The following is a 21,773-nucleotide window of genomic DNA, read 5'->3' as shown; positions in this document are numbered from 1 at the left end:
GTGGAACTTCTTGGTAGCAAGTCATCAACTCCCAGGATGCATCTCTTCTTCTTGAAGTGTTTGTTAGTTTTTCAGATTCTGTGGGGCTGTATGTCCCCCCTTGATAGGAAAACTGTAGACTACTCCTTCCCTAGAGAGTGACTGTAGGCTGTCTTTTTGTTTCTAAGTCACAGTCTTCTACCAACTTCCTCTTGATCCTCATTGAAATGCTTTACAGTATTTTCCTTTCATATATATATATATATATATATATATATATATATATATATATGTATATATATATATTCTGTATATGTATATATATGATTCTGAAATATATTTACATACAATCAACCTGTATATTCTTCTCTCCAAACCTGGGACACTTCCAGCTCACACCTGTAGCTTCATCAGAATTATTAATGGCACACCTTTGTGTTCTCAAACTTGTTTCAGTTTGGACAATATATGATATAGTCACCTTCACTGATGAGCTTATGTGCAGCCTTTCTGCTCTTTCATCATAGAACCTCTGCTTCTCCTGTTTTTCTGTCTCCCAGTAGCGAGCCAGGGGTCTCAGGTGGCATTACACCCTCAGTGCTTCCCCAGGGAGCCCTCCTGTGAATTGTCACATCTGGCCAGTGAACTCTGATTTGGGCTTTACAGTCACCGCCTTCTCCTCCTGGAGCAGACAGACTGATTTATCTAGGTGAGATGAATTAGCAATTAACAATTAGCCTCCCCTTAGAGCTGCTGAGCTGGGCTTTGCACCGGGAATTGCCTGCCTCAGAAGGCTGAGTCATCAGCACACAACCCACAGCCTTTAACCCACAACCTCTCTCTCTGCTTCTTCCTCTTCTGACAAACAGATTGCTTGTTGCTTAGCAGGGCCTGATGGTCAAGACTGAGATTCTTTCTTTCACTCTTTCCCTTTTTGCTTCATTTCCTATCTGTTAGCACACTAGTGCCTCACTGGCACATTCTTCATGAATCATCAATGGGAAATCAGTTTACTTATTGGTTATATCTGGTTGAGCAAAATCCTTTCATGGCCTCACTTGTTAGCCATTGATTTCTATGACTTAAAATGCTCGGGTAAATTCCTATTCTATAATTCCAATTTCTACCACAGAATTATATTAGTCTTTAAACAAATAAGCTTAAATTCACCTCATTTCACAAGGGAATCCTATAATATGGGGTGATGCTTTGCTGAAGCATCTGTGATTTAGACTCAATCTGCCTTAATAGTTTTTTGAGTTATTCTGACATCATTTTCCTAATGAACTCTGTCTGCAGTACACACTCACATTTTTACCATCATTTAGTCTATTTAATATGGAATGATTTGACTTGTGGAAGCTTTCTTTAATCTGAATATTTTTACCAACTCCTTTTAGGTACTTTAATGCACAAATATTAATTCTCTTTGTGTTTAAATAAGTAATCCATAAAGTTCTTAATTCTGAGATTTCATTGCATTGGTTTTTGCTTTTGCTGTAATACAAAATGAAAACATTTTCTTATGACAATAACCATTCATTTAGCTTAAGATTCAGTGAGTTGGCAGTCTGGGCTAGGTTTGGTTGGTGGTCTTGTGCTGATCTTGGCTGGGTTCACTCATATGAGTGCAGTGAACCCGGCTGGCTCTGCTTCTGGGATTTGGTTGGCAATTGCCTAGGGTGTTTCTCTCATCATCCAGAATCCTGGGCTTATTCACTGGGTTGAAGGGGAGCCAAGCATATCCCAAGGACAGGCTCCAGTGCACAGGTGATTTTCAAGCATTGCTGTGTCACACTCACTATAGTCTAATTGGTCAAAGTAAGTCTTATGGAAAAGACCAGGGGCAGTCTGGGAGGCCACTAGGACTGGTGTGGATACAAGCAGAAGAATTATGTGAATCTCTTTTTAGCAAACTATTTATCAAAAGATTATATGCTGCAACATTGCTGTAATTATACTTTTTTTTTTTTTGCATAGAATTCAGTGAAATTCTACACATTAAACTTCAGGAGATTTAGTTAAAAATGGGTAGAAAAGAATCCCATTATAGAGTTTACCCTAGTTATACCTCATGACATAATCCTACAGAACAACGTTATAGTGAGTCTAATATATTTTGGTAAATGTTATGGATTGAATCACATCCCCTGCAAATCCATAGGTTGAGGTCCTAGTTCTCAATACTTCATAATGTGACTGTATTTGGAAAAAGGGCTTCAAAGAGGTAATTAAAGAACAATGAGGTCTTATGGGCGGGCTCTAATGCTATGTGATTGGTGTCCTCAAAAGAAGAGGAGATTACAGACAAAGGTGTCCAGAGAGACTTGACCATGAAAGGACATAGTGAGAAAGTGGCCATCTGAAAGGCACTGAGGAAGACCAAACCTGCTGACACCTTGATCTGGGGCTAGAATCTATGCTCCAAGGCTTCAGAATCGTGACACAGTAGATATATTTAAGTAAGAAGTTATTTAAACTATATATCACAGAATACTTTCTGTAAAGCGATGTTTATTCTCTCTCTGGCATTATGGTTCAGGTATGGAGAATGATTAGAAAGCCAGGTGGTGGTGCACACCTGTAATCCCAGCGACTCAGGAGGCTAAGGTGGGAGGACCTCAGGTTCAAGTTCAGCTTCTGCAATTTAGGAAGACCTTGTCTTAAAATAAGTAATAAAAAAGGTGTGTGTGTGTGTGTGTGCATGTGTGTGTGTGTGTGTGTGTGTGTGTGTGTGTGTGTGTGTGTCTAAGGCAGTGCTTGGAATATAGTTCAGTGGTAAAAAACCCTTGGTTGGATTCAATTCCCAGTACCAAAAAAGAATGACATAAGACAAAAATGCATTTTATTCATTAATTCAAAAGTCATTATTGAGTTTCTGACTTTGCTCAATAAACTATTCTAGTATTTTTGTGAGCCATGAAAAAAAAATAGATTATAATGCAGTGGGAAAGACAGGACCAAAGCTTTGGAGGAAAAATACATGCTTATCTAACAGTGCATGTTAACTTCTCATCATACTTATTTCTTTATCATTACTTATTTATTTGAATTCTCAGAAATCTATGTGTTCCTTTGGGATAAACACTGTTTTCTTTATCTCTGATGTCTGGTTCCCATCAATAAATATTTTAAACAAAATGCTGCATGTGATATGAGCTGGAACAGAGGGAGAAGGGTTTCAGCTTTAAAGGATGAAAGATTAAAGGTGATTGACTGGGGTGACAGGTAGACATTTAGGTTATTCTACTGGAGCCAGGCATGGAGTCCAGGCATGAAGTTGGGTGTGGTCATCCAAGGAGCAGGTGTTGATGGCAGAAAGGAGCAGGTTTTTTCCCAGAGTCCTCCAGTCCATGTGTTCTGTAGATCTGATTTGTTTTGGGGGAATCTAACTTTGTAAACTCAGGTTTTCATTTCCTATTATCCAAATGATTCCAGATTCCTCCAAGAAATGCTGCATCAAGTGTGCAGTGTTCTGGTTCAGCGGGGTTTATTGGGCTACAGGTGTGGGTCACCCCCAGATTCACATGTGGAAATTCTAACCTCTGTGACATGGTATTTGGTGGGTGATTAAGCCACGAGAGTGGAGCCTTCATAAGTGGAATTAGGGTCCTTTCAAAAGGGACAAATATGAAAACCTCTGTCATATGAGGACATATCAAGAAGACTTCTGCTTGCCACCCAAAAGTAGATCCTCACTAGAACCTTAGTATGTCGGCCCTCTGACCTTGTAGTTCTAGCCTCCAGAATGGTGAAAAATAAGTTTCTGGTTTTTATCAGCCATGCAGACTATTTTGTTTCAAGAGCACAAACTGACTAAAACAGATGGTTGCAGAAATCCAAAGGCAAATCCCAGGTAGGGAATAGCAGCTTCTGAATGGATTCATTTGAAGCCCTTTGGAAAGGGGAATCATCATTATTTCAGGTGTAAACATTCAAGCAAGCAGGGAACTCAGTTCGACCTTGCACATGGAGGCAGTGCTCATTCTAACTATGTGCAAGGAAAGAAAATTGCCTTTGTATTTTACACAGGAGAGCCAGGCACGGTTGGAACTCTGCTCCTCAGGGTACCTACTTTTAATAACCAAGCAGTGGTTGTGACATGTCAACTTCTGAACCATTTCCAGTAGGAATTAAAGCTGGGATGGAATTTTAGGGAGCCAATAGCTGGGGGAAATGACCTGAAGCCAACAGAGGCTCAGGTGTGCAGAGAATATGAAATAAAGAGTGTGAATAGAAACTGTGAATAAAAGAATTAGGCAAAATGACTTAAAATCAAACTGTAGGAAATACTGCTTTTTATGAGTTGCAATGTCACTATTCGTTTCTGTCTTTTGGTAGATTTAGTTATTAGCTATAGCCAACTTAAACAAGTATACATGCATACCAATTAATTTCACATAGATGCACATTGCTAATGTAGTAACTTCACAGGCATTTAATAATTCATGTGGAATTGTGGAAATATGTTTATTTAGGCAATACTGTACAAAACTCTTTAAAATAACTAAGAAAACATTTAAAATCCTCAGAAGGGAAGGATGACAACATGAATGAGAAAAATTTAATCCCTGAACATTATTTACATTTCACTGAAGAATACTTCTGTATAAGCAAGTGATTTTGCATTTAAACAGAAAGAATGTGGGTGGGAATCCAAGAAAAAAAATTAAAAGTACAAACATAAAAACTTGCTCATCTACCGAGTCACTTTTAGATCGGAAAGTGATGTTATGAAAGAAAATGGACATTGACCACAGAGGACTAAAAAAATAGAACGTCATCTTTCACATGGAGTGGGATAAGGAGAGGTGGAAAGGGGAGAGTTAGCAAGAACTTTCTCTCTTTTCAAAGGAAATAAAAACTGAGCTGCTAAGTGGAGCTGAACCCCTGACCATTTTTTTTTAATTTATACACTTGGATAAATAATACATTCTCAATAATAAATTGGCAAAAAACCCTTTAAAGATACAAATGGGTTTAAGCAATACTATACAAAATTGGTAAAATGGAAGTCATTTTGCCATTCCTGACCTTAAATTCCCCACTTCCCCTTTTCACATTTTAACCTCAAAAAGAAGAAAAGAAACTTTAATGGTTGTCTACTACATCAATAATCCTACACCTTGGTCTCTTAACACCTTTTGGACATGTGCCATTTAGGTACAATTAGAAATACTGTAATCAACAATATGCTCTAGAGTATTCTGTTCTATATCATGGCTTAGATGTTCCACCAGTGTCGATCATATTTGAATGATTCAGGCTGGTTTTTATCCGCTATATCTTTAAGGTATTTGTTTATCTCATGACTTCTTTCTTATTAAACTATGAGCAAAAAAAAAATTCATAACTATGAACTTGCTTCTGATTTTTCTCACAAAACATGTGTGTGTATATACATATATATACATATATTAATATATATGTATATGAATATATATTATATGTAAACCTAATTCTCAGTAATTTCTAAATTGTCTGAAATTTCAGTTTTGATATTATTTTTTTCTTTGACACAAAAACTACCTGCACACACCTCATAATGATGTTTGGGCCAGGAATGGACCACATATGTGACCATTGTTTCATACATTATATGGTCTAATGATGTGGTAGCTGTTTTAGTTTGTGCAAGTGCAATCTATGGTATTGGCACAACCATGAATGACAATCATCTAATGACAAATTTCTCAGAATGTATCCCTGTTGTGAAGTGATGCATGGCTGTATTTAAAAAGTTTTTGTCTCCTACAAGGAGATGTCATTTTATTGTGCCTTGGTGATTAGAATGTAGCTGGTTCCTCTTTATAGGCTTTTATATTACTATGTTAACAATGGCAGTTTTTAAGGAAAGAAACAACATATTGTGGAAGTGTTGAGTCTCACCTAACAGTGCCTGAGGGAGTCTTTTGCTATCCCAACCCCCGCCCAGTTATTGCTAGTGACCAGAATCATAGGGTCTCACAATGAACTCACTAAGGTTTAGTAAAACTGCAATCCAACAAAAATAGTCACAATGCCATGTAGCCAAATTGCACCATCTGTGCGATCAAAACTGAACACGATTCTATTACTTATCACAAACCAGTAATTGATGTTTTGCACCATAGCTAATAGATTCATAATTCATTTTTTTAATCTTACATAAATTCTGGTAAATTTTCTTGTCTTTGCAAAAAATAAATGGAAATTTGAATATTTTTCTGTATCCTTTCTTAATACGGTAAATACTTTGTTTGCTATTTAAGGTGGATTTTTCTCACCTGTTAACTCCAGTACTCTATTCCTCCCTGGACTGCTGAGTGCAGTCAACAGTGGCCAGCAATGATTTGGCATAGAGGATGAGCCTGACTTCTCCGAGGGATTAGTTCCGTTTTGAGTTGAGGTCCCTCTTCATCCCAGAACACAGAACATATATTTGCTACAGTAGCCTTGGAAATTGTGGGTACTATGAGAATGAATGCAAAGCAGTCATTGATGGGGAGAACGTTTGACCCCTATTCAACTATCCTGCTCAGAGAAATGTCACTCTGCGTATGTTATTTATGTGTCATTGGTTAGACCTAAGAGGAGAGAAAATAAAGTACCTTTCTCTCTTTATAAACATCACAGAGACTCTTTGAGCATGGCTTTTGAAGACCCGCTTGTCCCAGTTCTTCTACCAATCCTGTGGATGGTTTTGTGCACTGCTCAGCATCCTTGGGCCTCAAAATAAAAGACAAGAACTACTGGGGAAAGCCACCCTGTTACAGCGTTGAACAACTTCAATAAATCTGCTCATTTTACAGTGACCAAGAATAGCTTAGTAAGAGAACTACAGATGCAAAAGATATGGAGCCATGTGACCCTTACTTCTTTCTCACATTTTTGCTTTTCAATCTTGCAAATGATTTTGGGGGCAAGTGTAATTTATGGATTATAAGTCACAAAGTTTTCTAGGTTTAGAAATGATGTTTGTTTATATAGAAAATGTTTTTAATAATATCTAAGTGATTACCTTTATTTAAGAGTACTTTCTGAGCCCAGGATTATAGCTGTGCCTTATAGTCATTTATAGATTGATAGACTAATTAAAATGAGTAATACATAATTACAGCAATTAATTTGGAATGTAGTAGCCTGTGTCCTTTTTCTGGAACAAGAAATTTATTTCCCCAAAGGGATTTTTTTTATCAGTGTAAATCCCACAAGAGCTTCTACACCAATATACAAATTTATTCATGAGGAAGACCCTGCTTTGGAGAGTAGACATGCCCAAGGGCATATTGAGCAGGGATTTTGAAGACTTGGGTTCTTGTCCAAGTTCTTCCTCCAGCTCCATGGATGATTTTGTGCATATCATTCAGCTTCCATTGGGCCTCAATTTCTTTATCCTCAACATGAAGGAGTTAGCATAGAAATGTAAACTTCCTTACAACTCTAGAGACTGGGATGGATATGTTATCTACATTCCCCAGAATACTGCAGACAAATATAAAATTACATAAATTTTATAAGAAATTTATGCAATTTCTTTCCTTTTATATAAATTTTCATGAAAAGTTGTTTCAACAGAAAGTATTTCTGTAATGAGAAATATATATCTCAAAAAAACCATTGGTCATTGGAAATTGCTGGGTAATCCAGTATAAAGAACTGATTATTTTATTATCCATAGGAAGTAAAAAAAGAACGTGTCTCTCACAACAACACAAAACCATGATGGAATATAGATTTTTATAATCAAAATGGAGTAACTTCTATTCTTTTCAATTTTCTTTAATGGTGGTAAAATGTACCATAACATAAAATCTACTGTCTGAGCCTCTTTAAGTTCATAGTCCAATGGCATTAAGCATGTTCCTGTTGTCAGGTCATCATCACCATCATCCATCTCCAGAACTTTTTTCATCCCGAAAAAGAGAAACTCTACACCTATTGCAGTAACTTCACATTTGCCCACCCCCAGGTCCTGGCAACTGCCAGCCACAATTTTTAATTCCCTGCATGGTGTTAATTCTCACACCACACTTCTTCTCAAATATGCATTCTGTACTGCCAGTCTCTTTCCTGCCTCTTGGATGCTTTTATTCATGTGGTTCCCATTTTTCTAAGTAATTTGCATTTTCTTCTAGGTCTAAACTGACACATCAAGCCATTCTAATTCTCACTGATCTTCGCTTTCTCTAAAATTATATAACATTGACAGCTGCTACTACAGGAATCAACATTTTTTATATAGTTCTAGGTTGTCTGCTATTGTCTGCATTTATTCTGTGTGCTTTCCACCTAGTTACACATTCTTGAGGGCAGAGATTTACAGAGCTGTTGAATAAATGAAGTCTTTTCATCAGATAGCAATGTCCTGGGTATGAATACTTATAAAACTGGACAAGTTTAAAAACATATCAAAGGAAGTTGGAAGCTTCTCCTAAAGAAAAGTCATCTTAGCCAAATAACTTGCTTTTCCAGTTGATCTTCTTGCAGTGCAGTTGCTGACATCATGTTTTGGGAAGTGAAGCTGTGGATTCTGGAAGGAGGCCAGAGAATCAGAGATCAGAGAGAGTTCCAAGGCAGACACCAACAAGAATTAAGAGGAGGCTTACAAGGAGATCATCCTTTATATGTGAAACTTGTGAGACCGTCTGCCTCAAATGGCAATGTTACCACAGACTCTTGATTGTGTGTGTCAAAAGCACTCATTCAGCTGCACTGAAGTTTGACCTTTTTTTAGAAGAAGCTTAATGCATTGCTCCTGCTCTGACATTAGATGGAAGTAGAGAGTTATAGACATAGTCCAAAGAGCCAAGGTCACAGAATCTGAAGACCTAAGGATCTCTACCCTACGTCAGAACACAGGGTGGGTTTATATCAGTCTGACCAGAGGTTTATCAGATCTATCAGTCTTTCTAAATAATATTTTGGGTTCATTGTTTTCTCCCAGTTAATTTCTGATATTTCTGCTCTTGTCTTTAATTTTGCTTTATTTTGTTTGCTTTGATTTTACTTTGCTCTTCCTCCTCCATAGTTTATTACCACAAATGTTTCTTTGATTGACTTCAGATCTTTTTTTTTTTTTTTTTTTTTTGCTAATGCTTGCATTTAATAGTATAAGTATTCTTCCAAACTGGTTTAGCTACTTCCCATAAATCTTGATGTATTTTCATTTTCACTTAGTTTTAAATAACTCATTTTCACTTAATTTCCAAAATATTTAAGTCCTGTTATGGAATGAAATTCCTATGTGGAATCCACAACCCTTAGTGTTAGGGTGATGGAGGTGGGGCTATTGGAGGTCATCACATTTAAATGTGGTCATGAGAGTGGTATGGCCAGTATGGGATTGAAATTCTAAGAAGAAAAGGAAGAGAGACCAGAGCTCTCTTTCTCTACCACACACTGTGATCCTCTCCCTCAGCCTCCCAAGCCTCTGGTATTACAGGTGTGTTTGCCTTGCTCTGTTTTTGTTTTCAAATGCTGATTTGAGTTGTCAGTTTTTAACTGTAGCTTCTATCTATTGCCGGAGAGACAATGAGCTTATTTTATTTTCCCTTAGTTCTTCTCTTCATCTTCCATTTTTTAGATGCATTATTTATACTTGGTCATAACTTAGAGTGTACTTCATGAATCAAATACAGTATTATTTTCTCACTCAGTTCCCAGCTTTATTGTAGTCTTAGACTATAACTTACCTATTTACCATAATAAATACATAAGCATAATTTAACATAACAAGTAAATGATTTAGCATGTGAACTAGTTAAAGTTGGCATAATTTGACATACTTGCAGTCTTATCCTGGTTGAATGAAATTTATCTTCTAGTGTCGAAGTCTGGAAACCATGACTCTTCTGCTAAGCCTAGCGTTCTATGGGAGAAGTTTGGCTCTACCAGTTTGTTTAAATGGAGTCTATGGCTCCTCTTACTCTTCAAATCAGTTGAAACAACAGAGGCTGCAAGTGGAAAACATTTACTATCTGTCCCTTTATAAAACCACATTTGGCATCTCCAAATTTTCCAAATTAAGCTCATGGTTATAGAATTTTGTAATATAATTGAACGTTTAAAACTGTTTTTCTCTGACCTTTACACTAAATGTATAGTTTGGTTGGACATAAAATTCTTCACAACTTCTTTACTTCAAGGTTTTTAAAAATTTTATTCTCCTGTTGCCTTTGTTGTTTTTGGATATTCTGTTGTTGGATTAACGCTCTTGTTCTTATCATGTATCTGCATTTTACCTGATCTTTACACTTGCAATGAAGCAGTGGAACTGACTTTTGGAAACCTATGGTGTCAAATGTTTTTACCAATTTATGTCTCAAAATTGATTCTTCTGGGTCAATTTCCCATGTACTTTGTTGGTTCTTATAATATGTAAATTAGGTCCACCAATAACATGTATATTGCATCTTCATAATATATCTTCCATTTGGTTAAAAATATTTTTTTAGTTATACATAGACTCAATACCTTTGTTTTATTTATTTATTTACGTGGTGCTGAGGATCAAACCCAGTACCTCACAAGTGTGAGCCAAGTACTCTACCACTGAGCTACAGCCTCTGGACCTGTATCTTCCATTTTTGCATCTCTTTATCTGATCCTTTTGTCAGTTTTCTGATACTTAATGTTACTTTTGTCTCAGTTTCATTCTCTTGTTTATCTGAAACTTTTTTTTAGAATTCTCTGATTTTATTATATTCCTCCTTCAATGCTATATAATCTAATCATTTTAATGTTTAAAATTCTTTTTAGATATATATGACAGTAGAGAGTTGTATATGTAATTTTAATTAGGATCCCATTCTTGTGGTTGTACATGATGTGGAGTTCCACTGGTGGTGTATTCATGTGTAAACAAAGGAAAGTTATGTCTGATTCATTCTACTATCTTTTTTATTCCCATCCCCCCTTATTTCCCTTCACTCCTTTTTATCTAATCCACTGAACTTCTGTTCTCTGCCCCACTCCTTATTGTATGTTAACATCTACATATCAGAGGGAACATTCCACTATTTTTTTTTAAATTGGCTTATTTCACTTAGTTCCATCCATTTAACAAAAGTCATAAAATCATTTTCTATGGCTGAGTAATATTCCATTATGTATATATGCCACATTTTCATTATCAATTCATCTGTTGAAGGGCACTTTGGTTGGATCCATAGCTTAGCTTTTGTGAATTGAGCTACTGTAAACATTGATGTGGCTGTATCACTGTAGTATGCTGATTTTAAGTCTTTGGTATATATATACACAGGAGTTGTATAACCAAATCAAATCTAGTTTTTTGAAAAATTTCCATACTGCTATCTAGAGTGGTTGAACCAATTTTCAGACCCACCTGCAGCATATGAGAGTAGCCCTTTCCCTACATCCTTGCCAACATTTTTTGTTGCTTGTATTCTTGATTATTGCCATTCTGACTTGAGTGAAATGAAATCTCAGTGTAGTTTTAATTTGAATTTCTCTAATCAATAGAGAAGTTGAACATTTTTTCATATATTTGTTGACTATTTCTTCTTCTGCGAAGTGCCTGTTCAGTTTCTTTGCCCATTTAGTAATTGGGTTATTTGTTTCTTTGTTGTTAAGTTTTTCATATACCCTAGAGATTATTGCTGTATCTCAGGTGTAGGTAGCAAAGATTTTCTCCCATTTGTAGGCTCTTTCTTCAAATTATCGATTGTTCCTTTCTGTAAAGAAGCTTTTAAATTGGATACTGTCCCATTTATTGAGTCTTGATTTTAATTCTTGAGCTTTAGGAGTGTTATTGAGGAGGTAATTTCCTAAGCCAACATGATGGAGGGTTGGGCCCATACTTTCTTCTAATTGGTTCAGGGTCTATGGTCTAGTGATACACTTTGAGTTAAGTTTTGTGTAGGGTGAGAGAGAGAGGTTAAATTTCATTTACGTACATCTGTATTTTCAGGTTTCCCAGCACCATTTGTCTTTTTTTTTTCCTTTGGTGCTGCAGATGGAACCCAGAGCCTTGTGCATGTGAGGCAAGCACGCTACCAACTGAACTGTATCTCCAGCCTCCCAGCACCATTTGTTGAAAAGCCTACCTTTTCTCCAATGTATGTTGATGGAATCTTTGTCTAGTGTGAGATAACTGTATTTGTGTGAGTTTGTCTCTCTGCCTTCTCTTCGTTTCCATTGGTCTTCATATCTGTCTTGGTGCCAATACCACGCTGTTTTGTTTCTAAAGCTTTGTAGTATAATTTATGGTCTGGTATTGTGAAGCTTCTTGCTTTACTTTTCTTGCTAAGGGTTACTTTGGCTATTATACGCCTCTTGTTTTTCTCTGACTGCTTTTTCTATTCTATGAAGAACATTAGTGGAATTTTATTAGGAATTGCATTAAATGTGTATATTGCTTTTGATAGGATAACCATTTTGACAATATTAGTTCTACTTATCCAAGAATATAAAAAAATCTTTCCATATGCTAAGGTGTTTTCAATTTCTTTCTTTAGTGTTCTTTAGTTTTTATTGTAGTGGTCTTTCACCTCTTATGTTAGATTGATTCCCAAGGTTTTTTTTTTTTTTTTTTTTTTTTTTTTTTTTTTTTTTTTTGAGGCTATTGTGAATGGGATAGTTTTCTTAAATTTTCTTTCAGATGATTCAGCATTGATGTATAGGAATGCAATTGAATTACGGGTATTAATTTTACATTCTCCTACTTTGCTAAACTTGTTCATTAGTTCTAGAAGTTTTTTGATGGATTTTTTTGGGGGGACTTCTATATATAGGATTATGTAATAGGCAAATAGGGATACTTTGAGTTCTTCTTTTCCAATTTATATCCCTTTAATTTATTTCTTTTGCATAATTGTTCTGCTAGAGTTTCAAGGACTATGTTGAAAAGAAGTGGTGTAAGAGGGCATCCCTGTCTTCTTCCAGGTTTTAGAGGGAATGCTTTCTCAATTTTTCTCCATTTAGAATGACTTTGGCCTTGGGTTTGACATATATACCTTTTACAATGTTGAGGTATGTTTCTACTATCCCTAGTTTTTCTAGTGTTTTGAACATGATTGGATGCTGTATTTTGTCAAATGCTTTTTCTGCATCTATTGAGAAATTCATATGGTTCTTTTAAGTCTATTGATGTGGTGAATTATGGTTACTGATTTCTGTATGTTGAGCCAAACTTGCATCCCTGGGATAAAACCCACTTGGTTATGGGGAACTGTCTTTTTTATATGTGATTTGTCAGTATTAAGAAGTTTTGCATCTATGTTCATCAGGATATTGGTCTGAAGTTTTCTTTCTTTGATGTGTCATTGTCTGGTTTTGGTGTCAGGGTGATACTAACTTCATAGAATGAATTTGGAAGGGTTCCATCCTTTTATAGTTCATGGAATAATTTGAGAAGGATTGATATTAGTTCTTCTTTGAAGGATTTATGCTTGATTTTTCTTCTAGTATAGTTCCTCCCTTTGCTTGTAGAACTCAGCTGAGAATCCATCTGCTCCTGGGCTTTTCATTGTTGGTAGGCTTTTGATGGTATCTTCAATTTCTTTGTTTGAAATTGACCTGTTTAAATTTTCCATATCCTCCTGATTCAGTTTGGTAGGTCATGTACTCTAAAAATTTGTTGATGTCTTCAATATTTTTTTACTTTATTGGAGTATAAATTTTCAAAATAATTTCTGATTATTATCTGTACTTCGGTAGTGTCTGTGATGATATTTCCCTTTTCATCATGGATTTTAGTAATTTGTGTTTTTTCCCCTCTTCCTACTGATTAGATAAGGGTTTATCAATTTGATTTATTTTTTCAAAGAGCCACTTTTTGTTTTGTTGATTTTTTGTTTCAATTTCATGTATTTTGGCTCTGATTTTTATTATTTTCTATCTTCTACTGCTTTTGGTGTTGATTTGTTTTTCTTTTTCTAGGGCTTTGAGATGTAATGTTTGGTTATCTGTTTGGTGATTTTTTTATTCTTTTAATGAATGAGCCCAATTAAGTGAACTTTCCTCTTAGAGCCACTTTCATAGTATTCCAGAGATTTTGATATGTGGTATTGCTATTCTCATTTAACTCTAAAGTATTTTTTTATTTCATCCCTGATAACTTCTGCTGTTTGATAGCATATTATTTAGTTTTCAGGTGTTAGAGTAGCTTTTATTTTATCATTAATTTCGAATATGTTTTCATTATAATCTGATAGAATGCAAGGTATTATCTCTTTTTTTGTATTTGATAAAAGTTGCTTTGTGGCATAAGATATGTTCTATTTTAGAGAAGGATCTGTGTGCTACTGAAAAGAAAGTGTATTCAGTTATTGATGCATGAAATATTCTACATATGTCTGTTGAGTTTAAATTATTGTATTTTTGAGTTCTTTAACTTCTTTATTTAGTTTTTGTTTGGAAGATCTACCCTGTGATGAAGGCATGTTTAAGCTACCCAATATTACTGTATTGTGGTCTACTTGAAATTGAAAAGGGTTTGTTTGATATACACAGTGCTCCATTGTTTAGGGTATAAATCTTTATAATTGTTATATCTTTTTGATATATAATTCCCTTAAGCAATATGAAATTACCTTCTTTGTCCCTTCTGATTAACTTTTTTTTTTAGTCCACTTTATCTAATATAAGGATTGAAACCCCTGCTTGTTTATGAGATCCATGTGAATGGTATGTTTTTCCCCATCCTTTACCTTCAGTCTATGGATGTCCTTGCCTATGAGATGGGTCTTGGAGAGAGTATATTGTTCGGTCTTGTTTTTTAATCCAATCTGCCAATGTATGTCTTTTGATTGATGAGTTTAGGCCATTTACATTCAATGTCATTATTGAGAAATTGTTTTTATTCCCTGTCATTTTGATTTATTTCTGGTTTTTAAAGTTGGAATTAGTTTCTCCTTTGATTGACTATTCTTCTAGTGTAGTTCCTCTCTTTACTGTTTCTCATTTTTATTTTTCATTTCTTCTTCATGAAATATTTTATTAAGTATATTTTGTAGTGCAGTCTTTCTAGTTGTGAATTTAACTTTGTTTATCATGGAAAGTTTTTATTTCATTGTCATTTTTGAAGCTAAATTTTGTTGGGTATAATATTCTTGGCCAGTATCCATTTTCTTTCAGAGGTTGGTGTATATTATTCCAAGATCTCCTAGTTTTGAGGGTCTGAGTTTAGAATTCAGCTGAGATCTGGATTGGTTTTACCCTAAGTGTGAACGGTTGTTTTTCTCTAGCAGACTTTAAAATTTTATTCTTATTCTGTATGTTAGGCATTTTCATAACAATGTGCCTTGGTGTGGGTCTGTTGAAATTCTGTGTTTGTGGTCCTGTTGGCTTCCTGTATTTTCCATTTTATTTCGAGATTTGAAAAATTTTCTGATATTATTTCATTGAAAAGATTGTGCATTCCTTTGGTTTGTATCTCTGAGTCTTCATCTATCCCAATGAATCTTATATTTGGTCTTTTCATGTTATCTCATATTTCTTGGAAGTTTTGTTCATGTTTTCTTAACATCTTTTGTCCATGGTTAACTTTATTTTCAAGATTATATATTTTGTCTTTATTGTATGAAATTCCATCTTCCAAGTGGTCTAGTTTGCTGTTGATGCTTTCCATTGAATTTTTAATTTGGTTTATTGATTTTTTCATTTCCAGGATTTCTGCTTGATTTTTTTTTTCAGAATCTCTATTGAAGTTATCTTTTCCGTTCCATATTTTCTCTCTGATGTCACTCCTTACATCATCCTTTACTTTGCAGATCAGTATAACTATGAACTTTCTCCCCTCCTCTGATATTTCTTCCACTGTGTTGTTGATGGATTCTGTTATTGCAGTATTTTGGTTTGTTTGAGTGGTCTGTTTGTTTGCTTTTTCATGTTGTTTCTATGTCTACCCATCTAACGGTATGTAACTGAGGAATTAGATTTTCTAACCTGTGGACTTATAGTATCCCTGAAGTATTTCAGTCTCACTGTCTAGGGGGAGACAAATAATAACAAAAATCAATGCAAAGAATATACAGCATTAAACCAAATAGTTACTACTATGACATCTACAATATTAATTGTCACAATGAGCAGAAGTGATGTGATCAATTACTGCCACTGTAAAAAAACAGTCAGTCTGCAAAAGACTTTACAATTTTGAATGGTGAATAGGGACAGCACAGAAGAGATTTAGGATGTGATGATTATGAGGGAGGGGAGAAAATATAAGTAAAAACATTGAAGGAAGAGTGAAAGAACTTCAGAGTCTGACTGTTAGAAGAAGAAAAGCAAGAAAAAGAGTCAAGGAAAACAGATATGTGAGAAAAAAGAAAATGTATACATAGAATGAAAAAATTAAAAATTAATATAGTAAAAATAAAATAATACAAACCAAAACCATAGTATACAAATAAAAAATTCTAGCCCTCAAAAGACTGAGCCATGGAAAGTACCTGCCTTCAAAAAATGCTAATAATGAGAAAAACAGACAAATTGTATATGTATAACTGAAGCCAGATTTAAAGAGAGGTAGTTAGTGTAGCTAGATAAATAGGGTCTGATATTGTGGCTAATGAAGAAAATTGAGTCCATAAAGAAAATGGAGTCTGGTCTGAGCCTGGAAATCAGAACTACACCTGGGAGATTGAAATGTTAATGTCCCCAGGGCCCAGACCCATTCTAAAGAACTGTTAATAGAGCAGCTCCCAGCAAATAGGGAGGTGCTATCAAATCACACTAGGCCCTTCCTGCCCAGATCACTCCTCCCCACTGTCCCATCAGCCCATCTGTTTCCACATTTTGGTCTTCCCACCTGCATTCCCCCATCACATGCAGGATAGAAAAAATAAGCAAAATGAAGGACAGAAATGTAGGAGGACAAAAGAAGACTTTAGATATAAAAGGGATAAGACCTCCCCATCCCACAATTTGCCTTTCAGATCCCCTTCTTTCTGGTGGGAGGGGGGAGTGGTCTCTGCTATCCTTTAATAAAGCCTTTACTTTCCACTCTACACTTGCCTCAGAGTGCTTCTCTGGTATTATACTTCAGCATTTGGGAAAGCAAGGATTCTTCACACTAAGTGGTGGTATCATGTCCATGAACCATCCATCTCACAATTAAACAGAGAACAGAAAAAAAAAAAAAGAAAAAGAAGTTCTTGATGGAAACTTAAAGAATTGTTTCCATTGGAGTTTTAAAATTTCTTGGCTTCCCTTCACAGCAGTGTTTTGTAGGGTGGGATGGAGTGTGATGTCTGCTGCACCCTCACAGTGAAGTCCAGGGCTTGTGAGAGGAAATCCCGTAGGTGGAGCTGCTGGAGGCTGCATTTAGGCTTAAGTGGGCTCCAGGTTCTTTGTTGAGTGGCAGTTGGCCTGAAGATTTTAAATCAGTGCTCCTTCAGGGCTCAGCAGTTGTCTGTCCATGCTGGGAGACTCTGGGTCCCACTCACGTGATGAAGGAGCCAATCCTTTGTCCCCTTCACCACCCACAGTCATGTTTCCTGGTCTCTCAGGTTCAATTTCCAAACTCAATCACTACTGCCCTGCCCTTCCTAATTCCAGGCCAGTTGTGTCCCTCCCAGCTGGTCCTTCGAGTGGGCAAACTGGAGGGGGAGGGGGACAGCCAGGTGAGTTTCCATGACCTGTATTACCCCCTGTAAACCTCTCCGTGTCTGACCCTCTCTTGGTTACATAGGCATTCTCTATGTCCTGCCTTCTGGGTTCGCTAGGTCCTCACTTTGGGACCAGCTCAGGTTTGCCACAAACCAGTCTGCAAAATGTCTCCTTTCTGTGGAAGCAAGCAACCTGAAGAGATGCAGCCCTGTCCTGCAAAAGGACAGTGTGTAGCATACCTTTCAGGATAGTCCAGCAATGTCTTTGATCTCTAATCTTAGATTTCTGATTTCTGTATACCCAATTACACCACAGGTCTCCCCAAAAATGTGGTTTGCTTTAATTCCCTTATCCCTCGTCTTTGCACACACGGGGATCACTCTGACTTGTGCTGGTGGCACCAGTGGTATCACTAGGAATTTCTTCCTTATTTTATTATATCCAACTTCCTGAGTCCCCAATGTGCTTTGAATATCCAGTATTAATTCCCAGTAAAGTACTCTTTTATTTATGTATTTTTTCACCCACTTTGCTGAGAAGCTGCCTATCTGCTTTCTTGGTTTCCTATCATTAGTAGCCAGGAAAGCAACCCCCTCTATTCTGCCATCTTCCCGTTCTCTAATTTAATCTCAATTTCTGGCATACTTTTATATTTTTATTGTACTTGCCCCTCCTTTTATTCAACTATTATGCTATTTCTTCTTTGGTTGTTCATTTATGTTTTTGATTTTTTACATTCTGACACCTCTTATTTGATAATATTTAACTTAGATTGTAGGGTTATATTGCAGTTTTATTCCCCTTCATCATAGGTTTTGGATGAGATGACATTTAATATTTGATTTTTTTCTTTTGTATTATTTGTTTCCTTTTTATTGTAATTTTGTATAGATGGAAAAGATTTATGCCTTGTGTTTCTACCCAAACAATTGAAGATTTGTTTTAGTATGTTTGTATTTCACAAGTGCTTTCCTCTGTCAGTGTACTGAAGTATGTTGAATTGTGAAATTTTTTCTTGGATGGTTTTCTTGTTTTGGTTTATTTTTTCAGTTGCGTGGCTCCTTTAGGGGAACAGTTGGAAGAGTGCTTACATGCCTTTTAATTTTTTATTTTTATTTATATTTATACTTTCTAAATTTCTCTCTTTCTCTTGTTTTTTTTTTTCTATTTTAGGCTTTCAAGGGACATCTCTCATTTTCTCTTAACCTTAATCTTTCTTGGAAATGTTGCTTTTCCAAGACTGCGTCCCCACATCCTGAGCAGACTTTTAGGTCCTATTAGCCAGTAAAGGCTTTGAATCTGCTAGTACACACTTTCAGTCTTTCCACACTCATGGTTGATATTTCCTTCCTGGTAGTAGGCGTACTCTCTTTCTTCCTACATTTCTTTCCCCCAACTGCTCTTGCTTTCTACAGAGTTGCATGGCAGGTTTATGGCAGGATATACCTTGCTGAGATTTTCTGTTTGTTTTTCTAGTTACATGAATTTTTAAGTTTTGATATTTTCTGTCTTACTAAGTTGAGAGCAAGTTTTGTATGGTTTCACTTCTTCTTTTTCCCATTTTTTTTTTGGGGGGGGAGTCTTAATTTGCCTTACAGCTATTATTGAATTTTAAAAAATATAGTTCCAGATATTCTGGGTTAAAAGAATGTGAATTGAGAGCATAAGAAGTTGTAATTTTTTTTAAAGCCTCAGAACTGTTTGTAGGAATTATTCAGGTTCCAAAGTCACTGGTCTCCACATTATGAATCATACCCCATTGAACCATCAGCTTTCCAGAACTCAAAATAGAGTCAGAATGTTTTATTTTTTGTTTTTATTGTTTTGTCGGAGAATCACTGAAGAAGTTCTTGGTATGGAGAAATGTTATATGTAACAAACATGAGGTGATTAGGAAACATTCTTTGTGCAATGGCTGGATATAATCAAATTAATCAGATTCTGAGAAATGTTCTACTTATAATGATGTTAATACAACCTAGAAATAGGAAGTCCCTATCTCTAAGACCCATTTTTTTTTTTTTTTAGCAAAAAATGTATCTTGGCTGAAAATCTCTTCCATGATCTGGACATGTGACTTTATAGTGTTGCCTCTATCATCAATTTGTGTTATTTATAACTACTGGTTGATGTTAATAGTGCAGATGTGGGTAATAAGTGAATTCAGGGCCCTCATTCAAGCATCCAATGTATGACCTTGATTTAAAAAGTATAATTAATTAAATTAAACATAGATTATTTTTCTAAATTCCATAATATTTAAGCTTCTTTTATATCAAATGATGAGTAATAAAAACAGAATACATTATACATGGTGAGTAGTCAATAAATAGCTGTGGAATTGAATTGCAAGTCTTAAATCTATTTTGAATAAAAAAAAAATTCCTGTGCAATGGCTGGATACAATCAAATTACTCAGATTCTGAGAAATGTTCTACTTTTAATGATGTTTGTACAACCTAGAAATAGGAAGTCCCTGTCTCTGAGTCCCATTTTTTTAAATCAAAAATCAGAATTAGATCCATACTAACAGTTTCCTTATGCTTTCTTTAACATTTGAGGAGTATTGTACCCATGAAAAATGAATTAACTTGAGGATTTACCTAGGTGAGAAGATACTTTTAAAAAAGGTGAGTGGATAATTGGTCTCTCACCTTGCTTCCTACAAGGAATTCATACTTCCATACTAAGAAAACATTCATAGTCTTTCTTCACTATCTCTATAGTAGTCTCAAAATATCATCATTCATCTTTCTCTTGTGGTCTCCCAAATCCAGTGACAGCTGCTTTATCTAAATATGGAGTTTTCATTGAGCAGAAATGCATGCAGGGTGCCACTACAGCAGATCTGGGGATGAGACAATAGGAAATATTTGGGGGCAGCATATTCTTAAGTATCGCCTGAAATTATATCATTTTTGTGTGTGGTACTTAAATTAATTACAAAGAATGCTCTAGAATTTCTGTTGAATATAAATAGATTGTTTGGGTCAAGTTCTTTCTGGACTTATGGGTTCATGAAATTTTTTTTTAAACCCATCACTGACCTTTCACAGGCAATACCTGTGCTATCCATGCTGCTGCCTATCAGTTAAATACACTAATTATTGATATGAATTACATAGCAAAAGATCTAATTCTGTTGATTAGATTTCTTAATGAATATTTTGGAGTCCATGCGTATTATTTACCTCCACAGTAATATGTTTCTGGTGTGTAGCTATGTATGTATCTTTAAACACCTATTTGTCTGTTTCCCTCTTGTTTCTACCACATTTTATTCTGTCCATACAATGATGCACAGTCCCACACAACAATATAATATATTGTAAAAGAAATTGCAGTTGAAATATGGCTTGTTCTAGTTGCTTTACAGAATTATTAAATAGGTAAGAGGACCATAGGTCTTTTGATGAATTAAACCATCTGTTCAGTTTCTTCAAGATTTTAGGTTATAACTTGAAAATACAAGAGGTCCTCTAGATGCAACCAAGCTTCCCCACTGTCAAATCCTTGGGCAGGAGGATAGACAGACCCAGTTCCAATGTGACTCAGGATTTCAATCTGTTTTAGCATGGGCCTTAAGTGTCCTCTCTGGCCTAGAGCATACCAGGCCTCTAGGCATAAAGAAACTCCAGGACACAATACCTTTTCCCTCTTCATTATAACATTTCTAGGTAGAGTCCTCGAGCTTGTCCACATTCTCATACAATCCTTCAAGTTCAGGTGGTACCCCAAAGTGTGCCTTCATTGATTTGGTCAACATGATAGTATTCCAGACAAAGGAAGTGATAAGTAAAATCAAAATAGTTATTCTCCTGTTATTCTTCTAGTTCAAGCAAGATATGAACAAAATAAATTAGGAAGGACCCAAACACGTGAAATAGGATTCAATAGGATACTTAGCAATGACAGAGTTCAGTCTAAAGGATCAGCTAGACATTTCTTAGTTCTAGTTCAAACTTCCTCTTTGCTTCAGAATTGGAATTTGTAGGATTATCCAGCAAAATTGAGGTGAAAAATTACTCAGGAGATTATGGTGTAGCAAACAGGGAAGGCTCTTGAATATTTTATGAATATAATGCAGTCAGGAATAATAAAGATGTTTTAGTTACCAGGTAAAAATCTAAGCCCTACAAGAAAATTTTTAGCTTGAGAGTTCTTCCAACAAATACCATGTTCCTTGAAGGCATGAACTGTATTTTCCTATCTTCTCTATTTATTTGTTTATTATTAAA

The sequence above is a fragment of the Callospermophilus lateralis genome, chromosome 1, assembly GCF_048772815.1.
Source record: "Callospermophilus lateralis isolate mCalLat2 chromosome 1, mCalLat2.hap1, whole genome shotgun sequence".
Taxonomy (NCBI): Eukaryota; Metazoa; Chordata; class Mammalia; order Rodentia; family Sciuridae; genus Callospermophilus; species Callospermophilus lateralis.
Note: the sequence above shows the minus strand (reverse complement) of the source record.